Here is a 10,356-nt window from a genome sequence, read left to right as displayed (position 1 = left end):
CCTGTGTTAAGACAGCCGTAGCTTCAAACAAATACAGCACATAAGTTAAATCTCGTCAATGGCGATAAAAGAATATATACTCTTAGATGCGTGTGTGTGCTGCATGTGTTTACATACATATGTGTTTACATACATGTCTTAGGTCTGTATCTGCCTGGGTGTCTTTGACTCCGTCTGTCTCTTTGTATGCCTATGTTTGCCAGCAACCTCCACCTCCCCTCCCATGTCACAGAACAAGACCCACTTTCCTCCTGGGTGCCCAGCACTCCATCCCCACACGGCCCGGGCTTTGCTGTCCCCCAATGCTGGCCATGTCCCAAACAGGTGACCCTGGTCTCTGCCTGCACACTGAATGAACGGGGGGGGCTTGCGCTGCAAGGCTACAAGCTTCCATCAGCTTTCCAAGAGCCAGAGAGTCACTTCCTGCCTGTGCACACCTCTGCTGAGACACACCCTCCCTCCCCTGTGAGCTAACTCTCTGTTAGTGGGCTATCTCCCCTCCGCTGGCGGGCAGGCCCCCCCCACCATCCTTGCAGCAGAGCGGAGTCCGGGTTGGATGGAAAGGGTGCAGAACGGTGGGCGTGCCCGGCCTCCCTGGCAGGCTGCTTGCTCTGGGAGGGCGTGGGTGGCGGGGGTCTCTTGCCCCCTCCAGAAGGGATCAAGGGTACAGTTCCTGCTCGCTCCACTGTGGAGGGAGCCCAGCTGATTTTGCAAACAAAAGCCTCCAGTTCCACGAGGGTGGAGAGAGAATTGCAGGGGCTCTCGACAGCAAATTAGGCATTTAAAGCCAAGCGCAGTGGCTTTCGGAGATTAAATGCATTATAGATTCGCTAAACACCAGGTGAGCCGAAGAAAAGGTAGACAGCTCCTGCTCCCGGTGGGCAGCCGCTGGGCGGGGTGCGGGGCCGGGCGCAATCACGCTGCCCCGACGCCAGGCGCAGGGGCCTCATTTTTCATTTGCAGTCAAGGCCACGGACCCTCTTCTCCCAGTCTCAGAAACACAGCCCTTCATCGGGCTCCTTTCACAGGCCCCACTGCCGAGAGAAGGGAAAATTATCCGGAGATAACGGTGCTGATTATGGGATGCAGCGGGCACCTTGCCCATGAGGATGCGGATGCCTGGCTGGTGTCCGCTGGTGCCCCGGCGGCTCCCTGTGCTCCTGCCTCACCCTAACTGCCGCGGGGGGTCTTGTGTCTCTTCCCGGAATGGGGGCACGTTTAGGCTCCTTGGCAAGTTCATTTTTTTCTCTTCATTTCATCCTCACTTTTTTTTTTTTTTTTTTTTAAATCCAGAAAAGTAAGCAAGAAAGTTTAGAGTGCAGAGCATTGAGAGAAGGGGAGCGGGTGAGATTCCAGGAGGTGGGACAATGGGAGTCAGATTCAGGGCATCCGGGGATGTGGATGCTGCTGCTCCCCGCACCTGCCAGAGACCCAGCTTGGTGAGTCTGGGGAAGGCAAGCGCCCCTGGGGACTCCTTCATCGTCCGCACCCTGGAAGCCGGAGCCCAGCCACGCCCCTGCTGTCGTCCCCTACCTCAGTCAGGCAGACGGGATCTCCAGGCTCCTGAAGAAACGTCCAGGGACTGGGCGATTCTCAGTCTCTTCTGAAAAGGAGACAAAAGAAAATGAACTTGAGTTGTAGCTATAAGGACTCTAATCAGACCTAAAAACAGAGAATGGTCACAGAGGGCTGCTGTTGAACCAGGGGACTGGATACGCCAGAAGGTTTCCAAACTTCCTTTTCTTTAAAATTTTAAGGACTCACCGCAGTGCACAGAGAGACATTGCCTGTGCTTCCCCTGGGGTGGGGCCGGACGGACCTCCCCCGTCTCTGAGACTCCTGAGCCGCCTACATCACTCCTCCCACTTACCATCAGGTTCCTCCACCTCAGGCCAGACTCACCCCAGGCAACCTGCGTCCCTGGTTTGGTCTGATCCACTCACACCTGGCAGGTATGTGTATCATCCCTAAAACAAGCACATGGAAGTTCCGTGACTTTGCCCAACTTGCCCCTGGCTGTGCATGGGCATCGAATCTGAACCCAAGTCGGACTGCTTTCCAAAGCCACACTTTCTCCAAGGCGCGCTTCCTCTCTTGCTAGGAAGAGGCAGCAGGGAAGGGAGCGGTGAGGGCTCTGAGAGCATCTCCAAGCAAGCTCAGATGGGAGCCACGGCTCCCCACGCTGCGGAAGGAGCCACATTCCCGGGAAAGGAAGGGTGACCTCTGAGAGGCCAGTCCTGCCTGCGCCCTCCCTTCGCAGAGGTAGCCGCCAAGCCCCGGGCCAGAGCTGAGGAGGAGTGGGGGAGCCCTCCCAGGACGCCCAGCAGGTGGAAGCGCCCGGCCCAGGACTTCAGAGACTGCAGGCAGACAGCAGCCACCTGTGATCAAATATTCTTTTTGTTCCTTTTTCGGGCTAGGAGAATTGCTGCTACGGGGCCACGTGCTTCCTGACAGCATGAAGGAGAGAGGAGGGACGGTCAGCCCTGGAAGGACGGGGAGCAGCCCCTAGAGCCCCACCTGCAGCCCCAGAAGCCACGGCCTGACACAGGGGAGGCACTCCCAGAGGCCGCAGCTTCGAGAACAAAGAGCTCCGCTGGCCTTGCTTCCCCACACCCACTAGCCCACCTGAGAGCCCAAGGTTCAAATGCCCCTGGTGTGAATGCAAAGCCCAGGCCGAGGGCCGAGTCATGGCTGCAGGTGAGCAAAAAGAGAGGGGGGAGACCAGAGACACGGGACGCAGGGGTCATCTCCACCGCCCTCGTCCCTGGGCTGGGGCATTGTGCCCTCGGCCCCTGGGACTTCTTCTATCCTGTTTCTTCATCTGTCACCAGCAAGGATGAGGACATCTATGTCAGAGAGCAGTGGGGAGGGGTCCGGAGGTGTGCCTGCCGTGGAGTGAGCACCGGGGGAGTGGCCAGCTGTCACGTGTTGTCCCCACGGTCCCCACTGCTCCTGCTATAGGAAAACCACTGGGAAGAGAATGGAGGAAGCCGTTCCCACACGGGGGCAGGAGAAGCAGAGACGAGGTCTGGTGTTCTTTTTAATGAGCCTCCTTCCTTCCCGCTCTCCCCACCCCAATATGCAGGAGCCTGGCCACAGGCTCCTTCCCGGATGTCAGTCCCAGCCTCACTCAGACAAAGGCCTGGCTTTCTAAAGACGGTCCCTAAAGAGACTGGGTGGAGGAGGGGCACCGGCTGGCCCAGGTCTTACACTGAAAAGGTCCGCTGTCCCAGGAAGCTCCTTAGCCCCAGGCAAACCCGGTAGCTGGTCATCCTTCATCAACTGTCACCTCGGAGAAGACAGAAGTCGGGGCCACATGTTCAATCACATATGAAGTCGTTTAGTACACCGTGCAATGGGGGCTGAACACCCTCCTCCCCTCTCTCTTCCTTCTTATTTATTTAGCCTGGATTCTCCTCTTCTCTCTCCCCTTACCTGCTCCCAAGGCAGGTGCACACACACCTGTGAAAAGGCAGAATCCGAGGCCAGATAATAAGGGATGAAGGAAGCCTGTGAATTACCAGGACCTGGGGGCTGGCAGGGGGCCCAGGCCCACCTCATTGCTTATTAATACCGAGGTTCTTGCTGGCAACACTGTTTCTCACCAAGTCCAAATCCCCTTTGGGTGGTTCTGGAGACACTGGTGACCAGAGGTCGGGAGGCGGCTGAGAGGTTGGAGAAGGAACAGGGGCTGGACCCCCTCCCCTAAGGCCCAGTGTCCCCTTCCTCCCCACAAGGGCTCACATTGCTATTAATCTCATCAAGTCTTTCCCAGTGGGAGAGACGGGCACCCGCTGTTGTCCGGGAGTCTGCACGCTGGTCTGTTTAACACAAAGGGAGGGGAGACCAGAGAGCAAGCGTGAGCTGGGGACTCAGGAAAGAGTGAGCCCCCGTGTGCGGGAGTCAGTGGGCAGGTCTGAGTGACAACCTTTGAGCCCAGGCACACAGTTCTGAGAGTCAATTAAGCCAGAGTGGAAGGAAGAAGGGGGAAGGGGGGCGGGGAGGCGTAGGAGAGGGCTCCAAGGGATGGGTCCCAGGGCTGGTGCCCCTCCCGGCACCTAGCAGGGGCTCATTGAGGTCCCAGACCCCATGGAGGAAATGTGGCTGTCTTTTGTGCCCCTCTCCTCGGCCACCACCCTTGAGGACCTGATGAGTCAGAAGGCACAGGGAGAGCACAGTGGAGGACCTCGCCCCTACAGACCTGCTGTGCTCTGCAGACCGGAACTGGGAAAGGGGTTCTGGAAGGGTGTTTCCAAGAGTGCTGTCTTCCAGAGCTGTGTTCTCTGACCTCAGCCCCTTGAACCTTTCCCCAGATGCCCTGGTGCATTGGGGGAAGGGGGGTAAAGAGGGCAGCGCACCTCACCTCCCTTGTCCAGGGACCGAGCTCCGGGCAGGAGGGAGACCCATGGGCAGGAAGGAGCACTGCGCGTTCGGTCTTTGCTCTCCACAGCCTCCTTTCTGGAGCAGAAGCGGCACAGCTGCCTCCCACTAGTCCCTAATGTTACTCAAGCTGCAAAAGCAGACCACGCCTCGCAGCGGTGCCCGTGGAAGGCGGGGCTGACCTAGGGCCAGGCCCACCCCAGGGGCCTTTCCCAGGTGCCCGGCTGGAAAGTCAGTTAGGTCATCCTGGGATTTGTAGGAAGGCCAAGGCTTTCCCCAGTCCCCTGGTTGCAGAGAACCTGTCCTCGTCCTAGCACCTAACAGACTGAATGGGGTTTTTTTTGGTCCATGAAAATATAAACACCCTTGAGAACATTTATTTTTAAACCTCTGTTCCCCACACCTAGGAAGTGCTGGACTCAATTAAAATGGTTGAACAAAGACCTGGATTAGGCAGCATTATCATCCCATCCCACCGTCCCACTTGACAGATGATGAAACTGAGGTAGAAATCATCAACTCACTCCTAAGGATTCCTTTACGCCCCCCACCCCAACAGCCTTAGGCTTTGAGGGAAGGCAGCGTATCAACAACCAGTGTGCCCTGGAACTGGACAGTCTTCCCTCCTAATACAAGGACAGCCCCTTTCCGGCAGGGAGATCAGCTGAAAACACCCCCCCCCCACCCCCTGCCCCACAGAGGGGGCAGGGAGGGGGGCTCTCGTCAGGGGAAGTAAAAGGTTCCGGGTGTGGCTGCCATCTTAGAAATTCTTCAAGCCCCACGTCCAAGTGCTTGGTGGTATTAAAAACTGTCCCCACGCCTGGGTGGCTTAGTGGGTTAAAGCCTCTGCCTTCAGCTCGGGTCATGATCCCAGGGTCCTGGGCTCGAGCCCCACATGGGGCTTTCTGCTCCGCAGGGAGCCTGCTTCCTCCTCTCTCTCTGCCTGCCTCTCTGCCTAGTTGTGATTTCTCTCTGTCAAATAAATAAAACATTAAAAAAAAAAAAAAGCCGTCCCCACTACGTTTCTTTTACTGTGTGTGTGGGGGGGAGGGGCTTCAAATTACTTTAGCTATAGATCTCACCATTATTCTCCCTCTCTCTAATTTGGATGTTAATGTATTAGCAACAGCTTTGCCTTCTAGGCTAGAGATTGTTCCCCCCCACCCCCGAAATTATACATCCAGATAGAGTAGTGTTCATTAAAGTAAGATTAGGAGAGGATGCTATGTGAGAGGTATGTAATCTTTTGCAAATGGTTAGTAAATTGGAACTACCCCAATTACCATCTTGTTCATCACACAGGGCTGAATTACTCTGCCTGGGACGGAAGTCTCAGCCACAGCTCTGCTCAGCGCACATTTCATAAATATTGTATACACATGATATTCTCAACCATCTGCTTCGCTGGTCGCCGAGCACATTTTCTGACTTTCTGGTTGACTGCAGAGAGTGGCGGGAGCGGGCGGCTGTCCTGCCTGCCGGCCTCAAAGCCCAGCTGGGCAGGCCCGCCCTCCGTCCCCAGGGGCTCTGCCAACACCACGTGCCGCAGGCACACGCCGCGCACCCCACCTAGGACCGTGCCCCCCACCAGGGAAGACGGCCCCACCAGTGTCTCTGCTTGGCTCCAGGGGTCTCAACAAGCAGACCCCCCCATGTGTTGGGGGGCTGTCCCAGCAGAGATCCTCTCTAGAAGGAGTGCACAGAAGCTGAGAGGCCGACTTAGAGAACATGCTCCCTCCCTGACCCAGGATGCAGTGGGGGCTGGGACCCTGTCCTGGGTCAGCTGCGGGGTTCTGCCTCGGCTGGGGGGCCTCCGGTCTGCAACTTGGAGGGGTGCATTCACCATTCTCACAGTCCAGCTCTCCTACCCACCCCTTTGGCTGGGCCAGAGCTGCTCTTGCTGACCACTTCGTTTCCCTAAAATCCCATTTCTGTCCAAGAGGCTGTGCAGTATAGTGATTTAGAGGGAGGATCCTGGCGTCAGAGGGTCCAGATTTAAAGCCTGCCTTGCTGTCAACCCGTTGTGTGATCTTGAGCAACTAGTTGAACCGATCTGTGTGGGGTTTCCCACCTGTAAAATGGGTATAATTATAATACTAGTACCTACCCTTTCAGGTTTTGGTGAGTTGACACTTTGAACAGTACCTGGCATATAGTAAGTGCTCAATAAACGTCAACTGTTATTTATTGCAAGGGTATCTTGGGTCTCTTCCTGAATCTCGGTATTCCCCACAAACAGCAAGCATATCTGTAAGAATGCCTGGGCTAGATATAAGCTCTAAGCAGGAAGGAACCAGGGAGAAGGGGCCGGATCCTTCTAAGGCACCATGTTGTAACAGACATTATTTCATTTCTTTCTGACAGGTCCTTGAAACATACATAGATTTACGTCCGTTGTACCGATGAAGAAGGTGAGGCACGAAACATTTTAAGAAGCAGATTTCTTGTTGCTGCTGTTTAAAAACCTTTAGTGTACTATTTGTTTTACAACAAAATCCCAAATCCTTAACACAGCCCACGGAATCCTCCCTGATCTGGTTCTAGCCCACGGCCTTTTTCATCCCCTGCTGGTTCCTGGCGCTCCTGCCTTGTCGGCCTGGTCTCTGTCTGCTTCAGGGCCTTTGGCCACGCTTGTTTCTGCTGCCTGGGCGTGACCTCTCCATGGGTTTTTGCTGAGATCCTTCCTGGGCATCCCTCCGGTCTCACCTTTCACCTCCCCAGAGAAGCCTCTGTGGGACCCTCCAGACGGGATAAGGCCCCCCTTACACGTGCTTGGATAGCGGCCACCATGTCCCTTTCATAGCCTCTCTCACCATCATAGCCGAACATGCCACCGCGTGTGTGCCGTTTGGCTTACTGGGTGCAGCACCCATGGGAGCATGGTCTGTATTAGCCAGGAGGGCGGTGGCTTTGCCACAGAGACACGAATCTGCAGTGTCAGGTTTCTCTGCCATGCCGTGTGTCCCATGGTCACTTGGGGACTGGGAACAGCAAAGGCACTAGCACCGTGTGCTATGCCCTCGGGAACACCCGCCCTTCTCAGTGGGCGGCGGCGGTGGGGGACAGAGACTGGAGACTCGTGTGTGGGACATCCCCTCTGCTCCCTGCCACATACCCCGTCCAATGGCGAGGGGGCTGGGACCTGGGGTGGGGGCAAGTGGGGTGTTTGATCTGCCACGGAAACCTTATCCAGCTTGTTCCCTCGTGTGCTCGCCTTGCCTCGTGCACTGCCAGGGACATAGTAGGACTCCCCACATAGCTGTGGAAGGCGTGGGGGTGTCTATGCAGGTCCGGCAGGATCACCCGGTGAGCGGTGGAGCTGGGCCTCGGACCACAACGCTCCTGAATTCAAAACCTTGGGCCTTTGGGCTCTGCCTGGTTGTCTCCCATTTTCTGGAACGCTTTTCTCTGCACACAGAGGACAGAGGAGCGAGCGTTTAGACACTTAATAGATTTGTTTTTCCTGATGAAGGTGATGAAAGCTGCATGTCCTCCAATCAGCCTTGCAATCAGCCATGCAGCCACTCACGCGGGACAAGTGGCAATTCAAATTCAGCGAGCGTTTCTTAAGTGCCTACTATGTGCCGGGCGCGTCACCTCGGCACGTGCGCACAAGGGGCTAGTGTGCTGAGCGCCCTGCTTCCTGCTTTCCGGGCGGCGAGACTGATGTTCAGTAGTGGAGCTGGACTCAAAGCAAAGGCTGGCTGGCTCCAAGCCCGGCACCCTTCCCCTGCAGCAGCCAGGGGCTCCCCTGCGTCAGAATCTTCTAGAGGACGCTTGGACATGCTGGCCGCTAGGCCCTGCTCCTAGAGCCTCTGATTCAAAAGATATGGGTGGGCCTGCAGATCAGCATTGTGAATGAACTCCAGGCATGCCCTCGGGGCCCTCGGCTGGAGCCCCACCCGCCTTCCCTGCAGCGTGCTGTCCGGTGGTGGGTGGCAAGGCATTAAAGTGGCTCAGGGGTCTTGGCTGGGAAGGAGGGATCAGGAACATCACCCCTCGGTGGCAGGTGTTTGGCATGTCCCTGTGAGGCCGCCTGTAATCGAAGTGTATAAAATGAGAGGGTTGGACTGGATGAGCTCGGAGGTGCCCTGCAGATCTGACATTCTGGATTCTATGATTGGATGAACAAAACCAAAGCTACGGATTCCATTTAAGACTCTTCCTAGGTGGGAAGTGCTACAGACTAAAAATCGTGTAACAGTAAGCGCCCAGGGGAGTCAAGGAGTTCTCCAAGTAGCCGGTGTGAGCTCACCGTACCGCGGAGCCCTGGGGAATCCAGGACATGTGTAAGAGGTGACCCCGCTGTGCAAGGAGCTAACAGCCCGGAGTGGAGAGATACACACACTTGGGACGACGCGAGGAAAACGTGTCAGGATAGAACCAAGTGTTAATTGATGTGAGTCTGTTTAGGGGCTCCAGGCTCCAGGTCTGGGAAGCCCCAAGGAGGAGGTAAGACTCCCGGAGCCTAGAAGTTCAACAAGAACCTATAAGCAACATTTACACAACCCCATAGCATTTTTATCTACCTGGTCCCCACAACCTGGGGTGAGGTGGGTATTTTCAGGTTGAAGAAACAGACTCGGAGCCTTGCCCACAGTCAACTTTTATTACAAAGGAGTCGGGATTTGAACCTAGCTAGGTCTGCCGATTACAAAGCCCGTGTCGGGGTGCCTGGGTGGCTCAGTGGGTAAAAGCCTCTGCCTTTGGCTCAGGTCATGATCCCAGGGTTCCGGGATGGAGCCTGCATCAGCAGGGAGCCTGCTTCCCTTCCTCTCTCTGCCTGCCTCTCTGCCTACTTGTGAACTCTGTCAAATAAATAAATAAAAATCTAAAAAAAAAAAAAAAAAAAGCCCGTGTCCTTTGGGAGACTGGGCAGGAAGGACAAGAGGGATGGTGCCCCTTGCCCAGGCCACATGGGGGGTCCTGAGGGACATGATCTAGCAGAAGAGGCTGGCTGGGGAGATATCTGCTGACTCAGAGCCCCCAGACACCTCCCTGCTATGACGGGGAAACTAAAGTTCGAGCGAGCGGTGTTTCCCATTGCTGCCACTGTCACCCACGGATGACATGGGGAGCAGCCAGGGCCCAGACAAGCCGTGCCCTGTAGCAGAGCTCCTCTGGGTCCTGGAGGCCCTGGGCTGCTACCGCCTCTCTCCAGGCTACCCATGGGCCATGCAACATATTTGTGTCAATCGGAGAAAAGGCATGCCTTCCAAGCAGATGCAATGGGTCATCGGGTCTCCATGCTTGGCTAGCAGACGGTGGATCCCTGTCCTTGACCCGACACCCTCGTCAAGTGAACAGTCTGTACAACTGTCCAGACCGGAGGCCTTGTCTCCCTCCCACCACATGCGCACACACACTCACACTCACACCTGGACCAACACCCTCTCCCAGCCCAAGGAATTCACTTCCGTGAGGGAACTGGACACATCTGTGACTTCAAGCCACTGCGTCCCTCCCTCCCAAAAGGTTTTCCCACCAAATTCCTTCTCAGGGGGCCTGCTGGCTGTGGGCCGGAAGCAGTTTTGAGAATAAAATCTACAAGGTCGGGGAGAGGCAAAGCCCGAAGTAGTCAGATTCTGTATCTGCCGTTAAGGATAGAGCCACAAAGGAGAGAGTGCCCAGAGGCGCCGTCAAGGACAGATCAGGCTTTCGAGGCACCCCCTCCCCTCATCAAACTTAAAATGGAATACAAAGCTCAAGTCTTTATTACAGGGGGAAAAAAAAGGTAGCAGCCGCTGACGAGTGCGAGCCGGTGAGGGGGGAGAGAGGGGAGAACCACACCGAAATCAATACGGGCCAGGACAAGCATTATCCCATGTGGAACACCTCAAGCCTTTGCCTAGAAAATTTGATTGGATCTTCAGAAAAACCTATTAGTGTGTTGTCAGGACCTTCTGGTGATAACTGACCAGCGCTTGCCAATCGATGTGATTCACTTGTGCAGCTCCTGATTTTTTAACAGCATAA

The sequence above is a fragment of the Meles meles genome, chromosome 8, assembly GCF_922984935.1.
Source record: "Meles meles chromosome 8, mMelMel3.1 paternal haplotype, whole genome shotgun sequence".
Classification (NCBI taxonomy): domain Eukaryota; kingdom Metazoa; phylum Chordata; class Mammalia; order Carnivora; family Mustelidae; genus Meles; species Meles meles.
The sequence above is the reverse complement of the archived record's forward strand: the minus strand, read 5'-3'. Positions refer to the sequence as shown.